The following is a 19216-nucleotide window of genomic DNA, read 5'->3' on the forward strand; positions in this document are numbered from 1 at the left end:
GAGAGAGGAGAAAAATGGTTTAGAAATTTTTAGGGTCTCCTACCAATTAGCCAGGAATTTACTTGTAGGGAGAGAGAGAGAGAGAGAGAGAGAGAGAGAGAGAGAGAGAGAGAGAGAGAGAGAGAGAGAGAGAGAGAGAGAGAGAGAGAGAGAGAGAGACAGGATTAGTTCTAAAGGAGAAAAGGAGAAAGGGAACGAGGACGACAACGAAGGCGAAGAGAAGGACAAGATGACGGAAATCACAACAAGGACGAGGGAAAGAACGAGAAAATAGAGAATGAGGACGAAATAGTTGGAGGAGGAAGAGGAAGGATTGCATCAGTCATGTTGTATCTTTTTGGTGATTAAACGAGATCGTGTGTGTGTGTGTGTGTGTGTGTGTGTGTGTGTGTGTGTGTGTGTGTGTGTGTGTGTGTGTGTGTGTGTGTGTGTGTGTTCTATAAAGCCGGCTGCATCCCGCCTTGATTACACATTGCTTAACCCACATCACTGTTTTACCGAGAGTGTGCACGCAGCCGGATTTTACACACACACACACACACACACACACACACACACACACACACACACACACACACACACACACACACACACACACACACACACACACACACACACTACCATCTGCTGCAGGTATAAACTTAATCATGAAGGTAATACAACGACAAAAAAAAAAGTCACGTAACAACACAAGCTCAAAAAAAAAAAAAAAGATTGGCAACACTACAAATAATAAGCAAGAGAGAAATTTACCTTACCAGAAATTTACCTTACCACAACCTCTCCCCCTTTGCCCAGAGCCCCTGTACCTCTCGGGACTGGCGATAAGCAGAGATAAGCGGTACTAATGTAAATCACACTTACATAGAGTAGAAAACAAGCGAAAACACGACCCGTAACTAGGCGTGGACACTGATGGCAGAATGAGGGATGCAATACTGGTGGTGGACGAGGTGGTGGTGGTGGTGGTGGTGAGGGGGGCAGGGATGGTAGTGATAAGCGAGATAGTGATAACAGTGACGGTGACGGACGGACGAGAATGTGACGTGATGGTGATGCACGGTAACGACCTGACAAACGAAGCTACACCAACACTACCACCGAACGACCGCAATTACTGAAACTAATGACAAAACCAGACCAATGCATCAGAAAAAAAAAGGATAGAAAATTGTACGTGTCCATTATCAGCTTGCTCTCACCTCTCACCTCTCTCTCTCTCTCTCTCTCTCTCTCTCTCTCTCTCTCTCTCTCTGAGTGGTGGCGCGACACGTCATTTTGGTAACTCGTGGAAACGCCAGAAATACACCGGCTCTTCGTTAGGGAATGTTAGGAATTGGTGTTGTGTTTCGCAAAGGTTGTATTGTGCAGTGATCAGGCGATGTGTTGTTATCGTGTCTGCTAAAAGTTGTTTTGTGTTATGCTGTGCTGTGTGTGTGTGTTGTACGTTTTGTTTGGCGGATGAGGGTGTTAATTGTGTCTGTCTTTTTTTTTATGTTCTTATTAACCCCTTCAGTACCATGACGCGTTTCCATATTCATTCTGCTTACTATTTTGTGATTTTATACAGCTTCAGAAACTCAAGTCAGGGATTTAAATAGTAAAGACTGTGGCCATTCATCTTCTCACCTCTATAGACCCTTCATAATGGCAATAAAATGGTCTAATCGTACAAAAAATCTAAGGTAAAAAATGTGTTCCAGTATTAAATATGTTAAGGGTAATGTATGTTGCTTCAGTTGTTATGAAGGGAAATGTACTTTTGTGTTGTGTTATTCATTATATTGTAAGTACGTGTGTGTTGTGTGCTGCCTCGAGTTGTAATGTTGAGTTATGTTGATGTGTTGTGTGTTATGTGATGTGCTATTTGTTATTTTCCTTTTGCTTTGTGTGGTTTGTGTTGCCTTGCTTAGCGTTGCGATGTATACTGCATGTGTTCACAATCCTTGTTCATCGTGCTAATTCTGCTGCTGCTGCTGCTGCTGCTTCCACCCACCGGAGATGTGGAGCGAGGCAAAAGGTGAAGGTCAGCAGATTGTGACATTCAAAACAATTATGAAGTGAGTAATAATGACAATAAATAATAAAATAACAACAGCAATAAAATTAACAATAATGGAGGCTGCAGCAAAACCACAACAGCAGCAGCAACAATAATGACAAAATAAAAAAAAAGCAATAATAAGAAATAGTAAGAAGAAGAGGAGCAAGAATGAAAGAAACAAAAAGAAAAAGTATAACAAGAATAAGAATGTTCACCTCCTTGTCATCCTCTTCTGTTTCCTTTTTTTTTTCCTCTCTCTTCTTCTTTCTTCTGTGATTTTTTTTCTTGTCAAGCCACTTCATTCTTTAAGTTTTATCTTCCGTACCTGAAGAAAAGGAAAAGTCCCACTTATTCTTTCTCTCTCTCTCTCTCTCTCTCTCTCTCTCTCTCTCTCTCTCTCTCTCTCTCTCTCTCTCTCTCTCTCTCGTAAAACACACACATAGAGAAAGCTCCAGTAATCAGCTACGCCAGCATCATTACAAGGCACATCTATGGAGGAGGAGGAGGAGGAGGAGGAGGAGGAGGAGTAGGGGAAACAAAAGGAATATAGAGCGTAGGAGTATGGCGGTAGAGAGGGAGGGAGAGAGAACAAAAGTAGAGGCAGGGAAAAGGGAAGAGGAAAGAGGCAAAAAATAGGAGAAGAGAGAGAAGAGAGAGGGGAAAAAGGAGGGAGGCATAGTATATGGAGAGTCGTTAGTGACATCAAACATATGGAAGGGGAGGGTATGGGTCTGGCTAGGGGGTGTAGTGCTTAGCGTAAGGGCGCATTTTAACCCCTGCTCACCCACATCACCCGTCCTACACACACACAGACATGGAAGGAGGGTGAGGAAGGAGGGAGAGGGAATGAGGAATCAGGGAGAGAGAGGGAGAGAGGGAGGGGGAGGGAAGGGAGGGAAGGAGGGTTGCTTTGATGCATAGCTCTAGTTGGAACACCACTACTACAACCCCTTCTCCCACTACCACTACCACTACACCACCACCACCACCACCACCACCACCACCACCACCATCACCACCGCTACCGCAACCCCACGTTTAGCATAACTCTACGCAAGCGAGTTGTCGGAGGCGAAGTGTTTTATGCGGTCCAACCTAATTTGGCGAGCTTAATCAGACTTATGGCTCACTTAATATAAGAGGGCGATGGAGGGGGCGCGGGCGGCTGAGAGGGGCGCGGGGAGCGGCTCAAAGCATGTGTCATGTGGATGTTTATAGTTAATGAACGAGGGGGAAGAGGAATATGTAGGAGAAGGGGAGTGTTAGTATTAGCGTGTTGGTATTGGGACGACGACGACGAGGAGGAGGAGGAGGAGGAGGAGGAGGAGGAGGAGGAGGAGGAGGAGGAGGAGGAGGAGGAGGAGGAGGAGGAGGAGGAGGAGGAGGAGGAGGAGGAGGAGGAGGAGGAGGAGGGATTGCGGAAAGGATGTTCTGGTACCGCTGGCACCATCAATATGTTCTGGTGTGCTTGAAGAGAAACACCGGGAAACTTCCCTGTGTTTATTATAGGATACAAAATGTACTGGAGGCTTGGTAGCTTGGTAGCGAGCGGCCGTGAGAGAGGCTTGAGAAGTAGCCAGCGGCCAGAGAGACTTTTAGTCAGAGCTTGTAGCTAGCGTGATGATGTATAATTACAATCTACACACTGGAGTGTGACTGTAGACAGTAGACTGTAGAACTAGACTGGCTGTGCAGGACAGGAGGACCAGTCAAAGAAGGAAGGCAAGCGGATTGCCAAACAGAGCGTGAGCCTGTCCCTTAAGCTGCATTAGGAACCAGCCTGAGCGTGGCGTCCCTTGGGGTAGCGGAACAATACACAGCCCAGTATATGGTAGACCATTACATTACTCCGCGTTAAAAGTAGTCTGTCTATCATAAAGACAATGACAAAAATGACAATGAAGATTATAATAGAGAAGACGACAACAATAAAGAAGAAGAAGAAGAGGAGGAGGAAGAGGAGAAGGAGGAGGAGGAGGAGGAGGAGAAAAGGTGGAAACGATAACGACGATAATGACGATCAAGACGATAATAGGGAAGACGACAACGATAACGACGATGATGACGGAAAAAAAAGATAACAATCATAACAGAGGACAAGACATCAACAACAACAACAACAACAACAACAACAACAACAACAACAACAACAAAAACCTAAAAGGAGGAATAAAGCGTCAAGAGAAACTATATATACTCAAAACAACTGACAATAGGGAACGCGAATCTCTCTCTCTCTCTCTCTCTCTCTCTCTCTCTCTCTCTCTCTCTCTCTCTCTCTCTCTCTCTCTCTCTCTCTCTCTCTCTCTCTCTCTCTCTCAGGGCACACACCTCTCGTCCTTACACCACCATCGCTCATCACCACTCTCCGCCTCGCAGCTGCTGTCACCGTCGCCTGTGCCCCGAGTCAAGCCCCGTCCAGCCCCGCCAGTACAAAGCAGCGGCGCCTCTCAGATTAACCCATCAAAGTGTTGCGAACGTGTCCTTCAAAGTGCACTTGAATAATGGAAAAGCGTCCAGCCAAGCCTCCTTCACCTGTTGCTGTAGTATTGCTGGGGTCCTGTTGTCCTTCCTTCCTTCCTTCCTTCCTTTGTTCCTTTGTTCCTGCGTTCTTTCTTTAATGCATCTTCACTTTTCATTTTATTTATTCCCGTTACTTTACTTTTATTTTATTTTTCTTCATGGATGTGTTCGTGTCTATTTTCTTTCCTTTTCCCTCCTTCATTCCTTCCTTTAATTCTTCCTTCATTTACGAGTGTCTTTTCAGTTTATTTATCCTTATTTTCACCATATTCCCTCTATTCCTTCTCCTTTATTCTTTCTTTCATTCCTTTTTTCTTCCTTCATTCTTTTATGCCCCATCATTCCCACAATCTTTTCTTTTCATTTCATACACGTATCTATTATTCCTTCTTTTCTCATCAATGTTGCTAAAACTTTCCTTCTTTCCTTCCTTAATCACCTGCTTGTTGCCTTCATCTACTATACCACTTTACCTAACACATCCTCCGCTTTCCTTGCTCGCTGTTTCCCTGAGCTAGAGGTTTTGGTGTTTTCCCTTTTTCATTTCTTCCTTCCTTCCTTCCTTTATCCACCACCACTTGCAGTTCCTCTTCTCTTCACCTCCTCTGCTTCCTCCTATTCACGCTTTCCCACGAGCTGGACTCCTCGTATTCCTTCCCTCTTTCCTTCATCCACCTGCTCTTGTATCTCCTCGTTTTCCTTCATCTTCTCTTCTGTCTTTCTCTTATTTCCCTCATTCTCACACGTCGGATGGCTAATATTCCTCTCTCTCTCTCTCTCTCTCTCTCTCTCTCTCTCTCTCTCTCTCTCTCTCTCTCTCTCTCATCCGTCATCACTTCATCTATCTCCATCTCGATTTTTTCCGTCTCTCTCTCTCTCTCTCCCTGCTTTCCACGAGGCGAAACTCCAGCGTCCCTCGGCCATACTCTTCGGTAACAGCCTCCCTGTAAACACGATAGCCAAAGAGAGCGTGTTAACCTCCCGGGTAATTGTGGCACGTTTGACCTCTGCCTACTAGAGCGTTCAGCAGATTCAGCCGGGGGAATGTTCGCGTGCATTGGTGCTGAAAATAAAAGAAGAGCCTCGTTGGGCGGTGGGCAGGGGCGATCTAGACGCTTTTCCCACCCCCGACCCTCTCAGCACCCAGCCGACCGCCAGAGTAGGTCAGTAAGAGGCGGTTTCGAGCCTCCAACAATCCGGGTGCCGCCTCTAAATTTTCCCAAACAAGCCGCGCGGGACAACCCCATCACCGGGAGGACCTGGCTACACACACGGCCCAAACCCATCCCAGGGAGATACAGGCTGTGCACAGGTTGGCCGCCGCTCCCTTACGCTGGTGGAGATTTTCGTTTATGCTCGGTGCTTCTCTCTCTCTCTCTCTCTCTCTCTCTCTCTCTCTCTCTCTACGACGGACATCTATTTTCTTTCTCCTAATTTCTTATGCTTTGAACGTTATTATGATCATATATTCTCTCTCTCTCTCTCTCTCTCTCTCTCTCTCTCTCTCTCTCTCTCTCTCTCTCTCTCTCTCTCTCTCTCTCGTACCCCTACTTGCGACCTTCACGTGCCGGCAGACAAAGATCATCCACACCCACCTCCCGCCGTCACGGTCTGGACAAGAGGGAAACTTGGGCTTTTTTGAGGCAGTCGATGAGCTGGGGAAGTGGCCGTTCTCCTCCCTGTCTGGGGGGGGGGGAGAGGGTAAGTAATGCTGAAGAGGAGGAGGAAGAGGAGGAGGAGGAGGAAGAGCGGGGTAGAGGAGGAGGAGGAAACAAAAAGGGTCAAAAGCAATGAAGAAAAAAGTGAAGTAAAAAAACCACGAAGGAAAATAAAAAAGACGAAATTAAGGAAAACGATGATGAGGAAAAAAAAAGGAAAGTAGAGGAAATGAAGAAAATACAAGAAAAGGATTAAAGAAAAGGGAAAGGGAAAAACAGATTAAAAGGAAACAAGGAAAAGACCAGATACAAATAGGAGGAGGAAGAGGAGGAGGAGGAGGAGGAGGAGGAGGAGGAGGAGGAGGGTGGAAGACGACAACGAAGACGATGAAGATGATGACAAGAACGAAAGATAAGAGGAAAGGAACGCGATCGGGGCCAAGGACAAGGACACAAGGACACGGGAGAGGAGGTGGGCGGCAGTGCTTACCCTAATAACCCGCATTACCACTGTCGTCTCTCGCGCACCTCGTCATTAGGAAAGAGTAAAGGTGATCTTGGCAAAACCCACGTGAGAACCTTACCTGAGATCGACCCACACTAGAGAGAGAGAGAGAGAGAGAGAGAGAGAGAGAGAGAGAGAAGAGAAAAGTTGGTCGCCTCTTCCTCCTCCTCTTCCTTCTCCTACTCTTCCTATTCCCCTTCCTCCTTTCTCCTCTTTCCTTCTCCTCTTACACACACACACAAGGGTAAAGCTGCTGAACCACCCAAAGCAACGCCCTTTACACGCTCGAATGAACAGTTTACAAGAGCAAGGAAAAAGCAGCTGAACACCCAAAACTGTTCTAAGTCTAAGAGGTGTTCGGACGTTTAAGCCATCCTGTTCCTTCCTTTCTTCATCAGTTATTTTTTTTTTTTTCCTTCCTTCCTTCTTTTTCCTTGTCTTGTTTACTTTTTTCTTGCATTTTTTCGTTTACTGAGTTAATTTTTTTTTTTTTTTTTTTGCATTTGCTTGTTCTCTCATTTTCTTTTCGTTTCTTTTTACTTAATCCTTCCTCTTTTTCTAATCTTGTTTTTTTTTTTGCTTCTTTCCTCTGTTTTCATTTCCATTTCATCTCTCTCTCTCTCTCTCTCTCTCTCTCTCTCTCTCTCTCTCTCTCTCTCTCTCTCTCTCTCCTATCATTCTCATTTATCTTGTTTTATCTTTTGTCATTCATATTTACTTCGTCATTTTTAACTTCTAACTTTTCCTCCCTCTCTTTTATCTTATCTCCTCGTCCTTCTTTACTTTTTCTCTCCTCTCTTCCGGCTTTTCTTTATTTCTTTGTCTCTTCCCGCTCTTCCATCCTCCTCCAGTTTTCTTTTGCCACTCCTTTCCCTTTCTCTCATTTCTGCCGCTCTTCTTCCTGCACCCTTCCTCTCTAACTACTCTTTCTCCCTTCCATCATCTCTCCCTACACTTGTCTCCCTCCTTCCTATTCTTCCTCAAACCTTCTTTCCCCTCTTCCCTTTCACTATCAGTCCTTCCTAACCATCTTTCCTCTTTTCCAGTTACCTCTCCTTCCCTTCTTCATTCCTCTCCTAAGATTTCCGATTCCTCCTCTCACCTTATCTTCTTCCTTTCTTCCTATCTTCCTACTCTTCCTTCCTCCACTCCGCTCTCACAAAGGTTTCTAAAGTGTCCTGGGACGCCCATGTCTCCGGCAGGAGTAGAGAGCCTTACATCACGTCACCCTTGCCCCCAAAAGAGCCACGAGAGAGAGAAAGCAGCGACTCTTATGGTCATTTCTCAACATCAAATATACAGCCTCTGTCTCCCTTCCTTCCTTCCGCCTCTCTGTCCATGCCGCGTAAATAATTGCCCTTAAGTGGCGGGGAACGATCGGTTTCTGCTCTCTGGACTCTCTTACTCACTCCTCATTCATCGGATGAATCGTTGCAATTGATTTCTTTGATAGTTTTTTTTTTCAAGGAGGAATACATTTGTGAGCCCATCATGTATAGAAATTATTGTTTGAAGTATTGGGAATGATGTGTTTCTGCTCTCATTCATTCCTCACTCACTTAACGGAAGGATAATTTGTTGTGGAATCTTTTAACGTCTTATTTTTTGGGAGGTGCATTTTTTTATTAATAACTTCTATAATTTTAACTTGCTCACTCACACACCCATTCATTCATTCACTCACTCACTCACTCATTCACTGATTCATTCACTCACTCACTCACCCACTCACTCCCTCACTCACTCACTCACTCACACATTCTTTGCAGTGGAGGCCTTTGCTAGATATCTTTTTCATGACCTCTAAAAATTTACTCTTTAATTGCTGAAAAATTACTGGTTTCTGCTTTGTGGACTTACTCGCTCACTCGCTCACTCACTCACTTCTTTGACTCGCTTCTTTGATTGGACCTTTCTTCTACTACATTTCCGAATCCATGAACTCTCCTGAAAATTTAAAAGGGAAAAGCAGAAGGCGAACGAATATTAATGTTACCCACCTACTACTCACAGTCTACAATCCAATCCATCACCATCATCACCAAAGTTTAAACGCGCACCAAAGAGAAAAGTGACTGAAGCTTAATGGAGAAACTAGCCCCCCTCTCTCTCTCTCTCTCTCTCTCTCTCTCTCTCTCTCTCTCTCTCTCTCTCTCTCTCTCTCTCTCTCTCTCTCTGCTCCTCCCCTTCCCCTTAACTCTCACTCGTTCCCTTCTCCCACTCTTTCCTCCATCCCTCCCTCGTGCCCCATCTCTCCCTCTCCTTCCATTTTACTTTTACTGGGCTTTTAACGACTTTATTGGCCTATTATGCGAGATATTCCGGCTGATGTGCACAATTCAGCCTTCATTTAGAGCACCGTTGCAAAATACGCCACCAAGAATTAAGCGAAAGAGAGACGGAAAGAGGGAAGCAGAAAGAGAGGGAAAGAGGTGGTGACAATCCCTTGGTCGAGATTCACTCATAAGATACAGTGGGGAAGGGTTTCACTGCCTACGTCTGTAATAGAACTGTAACTTGCACGTATACGGGAAATACAGAGAGTTGGGCTTCCTTATTCACGCACTGGCTGGGGACAAAGGAGAGGATGAAGTGAAAATCTTATTATGCATTTTTTTCTTGCAGTCTTCTCATATCTCTTTCTCGTGATGTCCTTTTGTCTAAGATTTGGCAGATATAGCGGGAGATATGGCCTTCTTCCGTAACATCAATCGGTGCATTATGACCGTACAGTTTCAGGGACATTATTCATTTCAAGCTATATTTTCCGTGGTTTGGTTTCTTTGCACGGTCGCCTTCACGTGTCTCCTGCTCATCATGGTGTGGGTTTAAGATTTGGTGGATGTGACGAGAGAAGAAGCGCTCTTTTCGTAAACTTATCCATTACTATATGAGTCTGCAGTTGCGGCGCTATTATTCATTCACTGTTTTGGTCTCTACGGCTTGCGAGTTAAACAATCATAAGAATATAAGGAGATCAAGGAAATACAGAAGCCCGCTGACTTACAATACAAGGCATCTCCTGAGTACTTCAAACTTTCCAGCCACCATCGACCTTCACAGATCAATCCAACTTTCCTTTGAAAATATAATATTCATGAATTTTATAAAGCCTTCAGTTCATCCACTTATCCACAACGCTATTTGTGAACCAATCTTTACCGACCTTCCTAGGATTTTAACTTTACATATGCATAATGGAGTACCACCACTCTCCATCTTCTACAATAAATAAGGATGATAAAGTAACAATACGATTTGCCATTCTTGATATTAAGGTCTATTTTTCTTAAACCCGTCAAAATAAAATAAGAAGAAAAAAAGAAAAATTTGGGATTTGGGGAGGAGAGAAATAACTATAAAGAACATCAAACGCAACACAAACATCTACTTTTCCTAATGGCTGCAAGACAAGGTGGAATACAAGAGCATGGCCATCACAAAGACGCCATTTTACGAGACAGCAGGCGTTTCATCTTCACCCAGCGCTGTGTCCTGGGTGGCAAACTGTCGCTCTTCTCGTATGGGCTTGTCGGCTCAGATACGTAGCTGGGGGTGTTGGTGATATACAACTATGAAGGGGAGTGATAGGGAGGGAGTAGGGGAAGGTACTGTGTGTGTGTGGGGGGGGGTATATGAGGTCTCAGTTCTTTCCCCTGTTGTATATCGCAGCATATTGACAGGAAGGTGTGATGAAGGAGTCCCGGTAAATGGCTAGCAATTTGTATCAAGTAAGTATCAGGATTATTATCTGGTACACAGAGAGAGAGAGAGAGAGAGAGAGAGAGAGAGAGAGAGAGAGAGAGAGAGAGAGAGAGAGAGAGAGAGAGAGAGAGAGAGAGAGAGAGAGAGAGAGAGAGAGAGAGAGAGAGAGAGAGAGAATAAAATTTACGGAATGTAGCTTACAAAAAATAATGACCTATGTGATTAACAATACATTATTCAACATAACAAAAGAAGGAAAGATAATGAGGAAAAGGAGAAATGAAAATCACGAATAAATAAATGTACAAAGATAGGGAGAGACAAAAAAGCTCAACAAAAGAAGAGGAAAGAGAGAGAGAAATAGGAGAGTTTTAGCACACGGTATCAGGAAGAGGAAGAGGAGTACGGAGGACAGGTAAAGGGGTGGTTGTCTTCGTTGCTCCTCTAGAAAACCATTACCACCTTCGCTCAAACACCGTCACTCTTATCGCGAAATTAAGTACACACAACTGATGAGATAAACCGGAACTTGGTGATGGGATTCTGCCAGGGAGGAGGAGGAAGAGGAGGAGAAGGAGGAGGAGGAAGAGAAGGACGAAGGTAGGAAGAAGAGAAAGAGAAGAAGAATAGCCATGCAACAGACAATTACGTCCTTGTATGGCTATTTGGGAACTATGGCTAACTTCTGCATGAGGATACGAAAGAATAGCGTGGAGCATAACACGGAAGGAACACAAAGGAAAAACAATCAGCAAATGACTTCTTGGCTGTTTGTTAGGAGTAAAAAAAAACTTTGCAGAAAAAAAGCGGAAAAGTAGAGCAAGGAAGAGAAGGAGGACACTGCTGATGATTAGAAGAAGAGATATCCGGAAGATAACTGCGAGGAAGAGGGCAAGAACACAAAAAGAAAGAGAAAAAAAACACAAGGGAAGAATAGGAATGACAAAGGCTAAAAAAAGATAAATATACTTTAACACATCCACAACAAATACGAAAAGAAAATAAAAAAAAAAGTATAACACCACGAATTCAATCAAAAGAAGACGACACAGCACACAACACAAACACCAAAACAAACCACCCCCACATCCACCCCCCAACCACACACGCCCTTCGGGAACCAAGCAGCAATATATCGCTAAAATGTGTCCAAAAGGTTCTCCTGCACACTGCTACTGACTGGGAGGCAGACGAAGCAAGGCGGTCCTGTCACTCTGCCTGCCACGAGGTTAAGTTACGAGGCAACTTTAGAGGTGGTCGGAGAGAGGGCGACGGAGGGATGACGGAGAGGGTGACGGAGGGGCTATGGTGGGGTGAGGAGAATGGTTGATAATTAAATCATTATACGCATAAATAGCCAATTACAACGGCTTTGGCTTTAATACTGTAATGGGAGTGGGTGAAATGAGGTCCTGTGGGAGAGAAGAAGGAGGAGGAGGAGGAGGAGGAGGAGGAGGAGGAGGAGGAGGAGGAGGAGGAGGAGGAGGAGGAGGAGGAGGAGGAGGAGGAGGAGGACGGACGCAAGGACAAAAACAAGGACAAGGAAGAAAAAGATAGAAGAAAAATAAGAGCAAGGACAGAGAAAGAAATAACAAGAATAAGAACAGCAGCAACAACAACAGCAATACAATCAGGACCATGAAGAGGAAAAGGAAATGGAAGAGGGAGAGAAAGAAGAGAAAAAGGAACAGATCTAATTTCACTTTCCTTCCACGCTTGTCTTTGTCTTTCCTTCTGTAGTTCATGACTGGAATGCAATACAAAAAATGAATGACAACATTATGAAAACAGATCATAAACTTCGCCACAACTCTAATCAAAACACTCTCTTTCGGTTTCACGCTTTTTTTTCCACTTTTTTTTCATATTCGATACACGATTGACGAAAAAAAAAAAGTGATTAAAATGCGAAAATACGATATGAACTTTATCACAACTTCCGCAAGAGATATTCAACTCCCCACCAGGTGACTCAATACCTTAACTTCCTTCATCCCTTCAATACAAGCACTCCTTCACTACTCCAACTTTCCTTCTTTCCTTCCCTTCCTCCAATGCTAAAATTCATCTTCAGCTTCTATGTTTCCCTTTCTACTGGTGGAAACTTCCCTTCATTCCCTTCTCTTCCCTTACCCATTAACCTTTTCCTCCCTTCATTCCCTTTCCTTACCCATTCAACTTTTCCTCCCTTCATTCCCTTTTCTTCCCTTACCTATTAACTTTTTCCTCCCTTCATTCCCTTCTCTTCCCTTACTCATTAACCCTTTCTTCCTTTCATTCCCTTCTATTCTCTTACCCATTCAACTCTTCCTCCCTTCATTTCCTTCTCTTTCCTTACCTATTAACCTTTTCCTCCCTGCATTGCCTTCTCTTCCCTTACCCATCAATCTTTTCCTCATAAGCAAAACTTCTTCTCCCTCCTTTACCTTCTGAAACTCCCAAATACACTCTTCTACCGATCCAAACTTCCCTCTACTCCTCCTGACTCAATTTCCTCTCCGCCCTTTAACTTTCGTCTCTTTCCCTCCATTCTGTGTCTTTCTCTCCCTCGTTTCATAGAATTAGGTAATTTAAAACTCCCTTTGACACCATTACACTACGTTAAAAGTGTTACGGTCTCCCCTTCAACACCATTTGTGCGTGTAATGAGTCTACTTACTTGCTTTATATTCTGGGTCTCGATCTACGCGCATTCCACCTCAACGCTCTATCCTGCTACTTTTTGCTCCTTTTCTACATACTGTGTTGTGTCCGCGGATACTGGCCCGGTCTTCTTTATTGTTGCTATTATGAAGGCTAACTAATATATGCAGCAGGTTAAATTAGGGTTGTTGTTTTTATTAGACTAAAGCGGAAAAAAGTTTTGTTGATAATTTTCTGAGAGTAAAGTACGCCAATTATGAATTAAGTGATATTTATTATGATTGTTATTGTTATATTTTTCGTTGTTGTTATTGTTGTTGTTGTTGAATCAGTTTATTATAATGTTACCGTTTTTCTTATTTTCATTCAGTTATTATTATTATTATTATTATTATTATTATTATTATTATTATTATTATTATTATTATTATCATTATTATTATTATCATTATTATTATTATTATTATTATTATTATTATTATTATTATTATTATTATTATTATTATTATAACTATTATTACCATCATCAGCATCATCATCATTAACGTTACCTTATCATTATAAATATTACTCATATCTTTATTACTACCACTATTACAACTACTACTTATATTCTTACAAATACGAATTCCCCTCTCTCTCTCTCTCTCTCTCTCTCTCTCTCTCTCTCTCTCTCTCTCTCTCTCTCTCTCTCTCTCTCTCTCTCTCTCTCTCTCTCTCTCTCTCTCTCTCTCTCTCTCTCTCTCTCTCTCTCTCTCTCTCTCTCTCTCTCTCTCTCTCTCTCTCTCTCTCTCTCTCTCTCTCTCTCTCTCTCTCTCTCTCTCTCTCTCTCTCTCTCTCTCTCTCTCTCTCTCTCTCTCTCTCTCTCTCTCTCTCTCTCTCTCTCTCTCTCTCTCTTTCTCCAGAACTTGTCCTTTCACCTTTTCAGAAATTCTTATTAACTCCCTTCTTCTCCTCGTCCTCTTCTTCTTCCTCTTCCTCCTCTTCCTTCCCCTCCTCCTATTACTCCTGCTCCAGAACTATAATCATGGCCTCATAATGTACTGAAATCCCAGGAAATGAGCTCAGGAAACACACACACACACACACACACACACACACACACACACACACACACACACACACACACACACACACACACACACACACACACACTGTTAACAAACTTAGCGAAATTTATTAATGTTTTGTTACGAATGTTTAGGTAATTCTTAATTTTATGTACCTATATTACTCAGGAGCTGTCCTCCATACCTAATAGAAAACAGTCTTAGCAATAAATATATTTTCTTTCTTTCTTTCTTTCTTTCACACACACACACACACACACACACACACACACACACACACACACACACACACACACACACACACACACACCTACAAGTACTACACCGTTCACCACCTTCCCGTAACACCCAAGCCATTTATCTCTCTGGGTTGCTGACAAGACCCTTCGAAGCGCTGGTTCTTCAGGTTTATCTTGATTAGAGCGTGGCTTAAATCCGGGAGGAGGAGGAGGAGGAGGAGGAGGAGGAGGAGGAGGAGGAGGAGGAGGAGGAGGAGGAGGAGGAGGAATATACAAAGGAATACAAAGGAAGACAAACAGCAACAGACCCTTAGGTCCTTACTAGGCTGTTTGTGGAGACTATCTACTAACTACCAGTGGTAGAGACAGGAAAGCAAAGCAGAAGGCTCCTCCCCACCCATCCCTCCCTCCAGCCGAGGTTGGCAGGAAAAAAGGCGAAACCATGTGATATTAAAAAATCACATGGAGTTTTAGTAGAGAGTGAAAAGGAAATGTGTAATCTACGTCTGACTACTTGTGTTTGTGGGGGAAAGTGTTAACGCTTGGTAAATGTCATGTTGTGTGTGCATTGTGTACGTGGATGCACAGTGTATATGTCGAATGGGTGGTGCGGCAACCTTGCCTGGCGCTTTCTAGGGAGGCAGCAGTCAATCAGGCCCCAGCTCCGTTCCATCCACTGAGATAGCATACTTTCCCTGTAGGGACGCCGTACGCTGATAACCCCTTGCAACATTGATCCCTGGTACTTAGTTCCCGATGATGATCAATGGTTGACAAGGCCCTCTCCAAACACAGCCCGTCACAGGTCGAGAGTAGTAGTAGTGACCGTTCACTCTGGGCTATCTGTGCGTGTATGCAGTGTAGTGTAGTATGTATGTAAACACAGTGTGGAGTCAAAAAGGTGGTGCGGCAGCCTTGCCTGGCGCTTTCAAGAGAGGCAGCAGTCAATCAGGCCCCAGCTCCGTACAACCACTGTAAAGTGCACTTCCCTTTAAAGGGCGCCGCACACTGTATGGTTACCCCTGCAGCGGTGACCCTGGTACCTTAAATCCCGATGATGGTCACCTACTGTCAGGGCTCTTGACTATCCACAGCCCTTCACAGATCGAGAGTAAAAGTAGTGACCGTTCACTCCGGGCTATCTGTGTCATGTATGGAGGGTGAGAGTAATTCAAACTAACGGGCAATTTAAACCACGATCAGAGGCCCGGGAGATAAAAGAAAAAGCGCAAGTTATTCGGAAATGAATAGCGACAACCGGGGATTAGATTCAAAGTATTTATCGAGGCGAACTTTGAACGTTTCGATAGTACCTGAGTTGACAACATTTGATGGCAGACCATTCCATATATTAACTATGCGATTAAAGAAAAAGTGTTTGGCTTCATTTGTTACAAAGCGCTTACCAACAATTTTAAAACCATTGCTTCTGGTGACATTTGACTGGTCGACTGATACGTATTTTTGAATATTCATATTTGCAAACCCATTAAAAATTTTGAAAAGCATGATAAGGTCGCCTCTTACTCTCCGTTTCTCAAGAGAAAATAAATTTAATTCCTTTAGGCGTTCCTCGTAGGATTTGTTCCGCAACCTTGGGATCATTTTGTTAATCTGCGTTGTATTTTTCTAATTTTTCGATATCTTTTTTGTAATACGGTGACCAAAACTGAACATTGTATTCGAGATGTGGACGGACGAGTGAGTTATATAATGTTAATATTATTTTCTCAGACTTGAAAGTGAAAGATCGTCCAATGAAACCAACTAATTTATTCGCAGTTTTGACGACTTCAGTACAGTGTTTGCTAGGCTTGAGGTCTGCTGAAACAATGACACCAAGATCTTTTCTTTGTCCACACTCGTCATTGGGGTATTATTCATCTTGTATGTCGCCTGAGGATTTTGATTTCCTATGTGTAAAACGTGGCATTTATCTATATTGAATTTCATTTGCCACTTGTTTGACCATTCGATGAGAGTATCTAAATCTCTTTGCAAAAGTTGTCTTTGGCTTTCTGAGTCTACTCTGTTTGCAATTTTTGTGTCATCTGCGAATTTTGAGAGCTTACAATTTATTCTTTCATCAATGTCGTTAATATATATAATAAAAAGAATAGGTCCCAGAACTGATCCTTGAGGAACGCCACTGCTTACGTTAATCCAGTCTGATGATTTACCATTGATCACAACTCGCTGTTTATGATCAGACACCCAATCCTTGATCCACGCTGCAATATCACCATTTATACCATGCGCTTTTACTTTATTGATAAGACGTTTGTGTGGCACTTTGTCAAAAGCCTTTTGGAAGTCAAGATATATGATATCGACCACTCTGGTGCTGTCGTACAAATTATATATATATCATGGAAAAAGTCAAGCAAGTTTGTTAAACATGACCGCTTGTTTCTAAATCCATGTTGTGATTCGTTTATTATGTTGTTACTTTCTAAGAATGCAACAACTTTATCCCTCAAAACTGTCTCCATTAGCTTACCTACCACTGAAGTGAGGCTAATTGGTCGATAATTTCTAGTTTGAGACTTGTCACCTTTTTTAAAGAAGGAGGAGGAGGAGGAGGAGGAGAAAGAGGAGGAGGAGAAAGAGGAGGAGAAAGAGGAGGAGGAGGAGGAGGAGGAGGAGGAGGAGGAGGAGGAGGAGGAGGAGGAGGAGGAGGAGGAGGAGGAGGAGGAGGAGAAGAAAGAGGAGGAGAAGGAGGAGGAGGAGGAGGAGGAGGAGGAGGAGGAGGAGGAGGAGGAGGAGGAGAGGTAAAAAAGGCTTTGAAATTCACAGCTACGTAAACAAACCCACACAAATGGACACAAGATTTACCTGCTAAAGTTGTTTTGATCCGAAGAAGGAAAGCTAGGAGAGAGAGAGAGAGAGAGAGAGAGAGAGAGAGAGAGAGAGAGAGAGAGAGAGAGAGAGAGAATGCTATATATCGTTGTAGTTTAAATGTTTGGCTGGCTAGTCATCACCCGGTGCCAGCTTACTATATTTACTTACGCGCCTTCTCCTCCTCCTCCTCCTCCTCCTCCTCCTCCTCCTCCTCCTCATCCTCCTCCTCCTCCAGCATTCCCTAGAGGCGAGTGAGTGCGTGTTGTGAGGTGAGGTGTTGTTGCAGGAGCGCGGCGTGGGAAGGAAGGTAAAAGGAGGAATGATGGTAAGTGAAATAGGAGAGACCAAGATGAGGAGGAAGGACGAGATGGTGTAGAATGTTTAGGGGAAACCTGGAGAGAGTCGGTGAAGTAAAGGATTTGAAGAAAAAGAAGAAGAAGAAGAAGAAGAAGAAGAAGAAGAAGAAAGGATGATGATGATGAAGATGAAGAAAAAGAAAAAAAAAGAAAAAGAAAAAAGAGCAACAACAATAAAACAAAAACAACAACAACAACAACAACAACAACAACAACAACAACAACAAGATGGTGATAATGGAGATGAAGCTGAAGAAGAAGAAGAAAAAGAAAAAGAAAGAACCGAAACGCAAAAAGAAAAGGAAAAAAGGAGAAAAGGAAAGAAAAAGAACAGGAACAAGGAGAGACACGTAGAGAAGGAAGAGAAGAAGGAAGAGTGGAAACAAGAAGTGGAACAGAATTAAGCAAAAAATTGATACGTATAGGAGAACGAAAAGTAGAAAGTTTTTTTTTTTAGGGGGAGGAGACGAGGAGAGGACGAGGTAGAAAAATAGAAAAAGAGGTGGTGGTATTTTTCGTGCTAGAGCCGTGCGTACGTAAACTGTCGTCAAGAGGCCCTTAAGATACAAGGTCGTGACGTGTTTATGCCCGTTGGAAAATACTCCTTCTCTTATCCCCTTCAGCAGACTCTGTAAATATGCTTAAGTCCCCAGGTTGTGTACTGCTTTGCTGCCTCCTTCCTCATCCTCTTTCTCCTCTTCGTCCCTTTTTCCATCCACTCTGCCTTTCTCGTTCCTTTCCTCTTGCTTTTCGTCTTCCAGCATTGCCTTTCTGTCGCCTTTCTTCCCTCACCTCCTAACTCTTTCATCTTTCTTCTCTTCTTGCCTAACTTACTTGTCCCCTAAACTGAATTTTTTATGTGCTTCTCCCTTTCCTACACTTCCGCTTTCTCTTTTTCTTCCTTCTTTCTCGTCATCTTTGTCTTTCTTCATTTTCTTTCCTCATTTCTTCAATCTATCCTTGCATAGCAGTGACTCAGTTTAAATTTGAACGACTTTCTTCTCTCCTATCTAGTGGACAATATACATGCTAGAAAATAATGGTCTTTTTTTTCCACCATAACCAACAGAGTCTGGCTACTAAAAATAAATCAGTCTCTTTTGTTTTGCGCTCCTGCCACTGGTGGGAAAAAACTTTTTTACATTCCCCACAAAAGCAAAATATTATGACGGGTCGTTGTTGTTGTTATTCGTGTTGTTGTTGTTATTATTGTTGTTGTTCTTGTAATCAGTGTTGTTGCTGTACTGAAATCGTTGTTTTTGTCGTTGCTGTTGCTGCTGTTAGTGCTGTAGTTGTCATCGCCATCGTCGCTGTTATTGTTGTTCATGTTGCATTTACTACTGCTGCTGCAGTTGTTGCTGTTGTTATTGTTGGTTATTGTCTGTAATATGTGCTGCGACAAGAGCTGCGAGAGCAATAGTGTTTTTTTTAACGTGTCAAGGAGACTGGTAATGACGTAAAAAACTTGCGTCGTTATCCGCGTCATTACTCCCTACGCACTGGTGTACAAGCAATGTATTTACAATATTCATGCTCTACTTCAGTGCCACTCTTAATGACAGTTAAAACTGATATTTCCGCAATTACTATTGCCAACTAAAATGTTCATGAAACAGGAAACCAAAACATTAC

The 19216-nt window shown here is 43.2% G+C and overlaps 1 long non-coding RNA gene across 2 annotated transcripts in view; it reads right to left on the minus strand.

Annotated features, from left to right (window-relative positions):
• LOC123520255 overlaps window positions 1–19216 on the minus strand; it is an 83491-nt gene that overhangs the window by 5013 nt on the left and 59262 nt on the right. Inside the window, exons 3-4 of one of the 2 annotated variants that reach the window (XR_006679212.1) lie at window positions 6163–6250; window positions 2260–2369 (exon numbers count right to left, since the gene is read on the minus strand). This is a non-coding gene — a long non-coding RNA (uncharacterized LOC123520255). The remainder of the gene's footprint in view (window positions 1–2259; window positions 2370–6162; window positions 6251–19216) is intronic. The other variant, XR_006679211.1, reaches the window with a different exon arrangement.

This window comes from Portunus trituberculatus, chromosome 46, assembly GCF_017591435.1.
Source record: "Portunus trituberculatus isolate SZX2019 chromosome 46, ASM1759143v1, whole genome shotgun sequence".
Lineage (NCBI taxonomy): Eukaryota > Metazoa > Arthropoda > Malacostraca > Decapoda > Portunidae > Portunus > Portunus trituberculatus.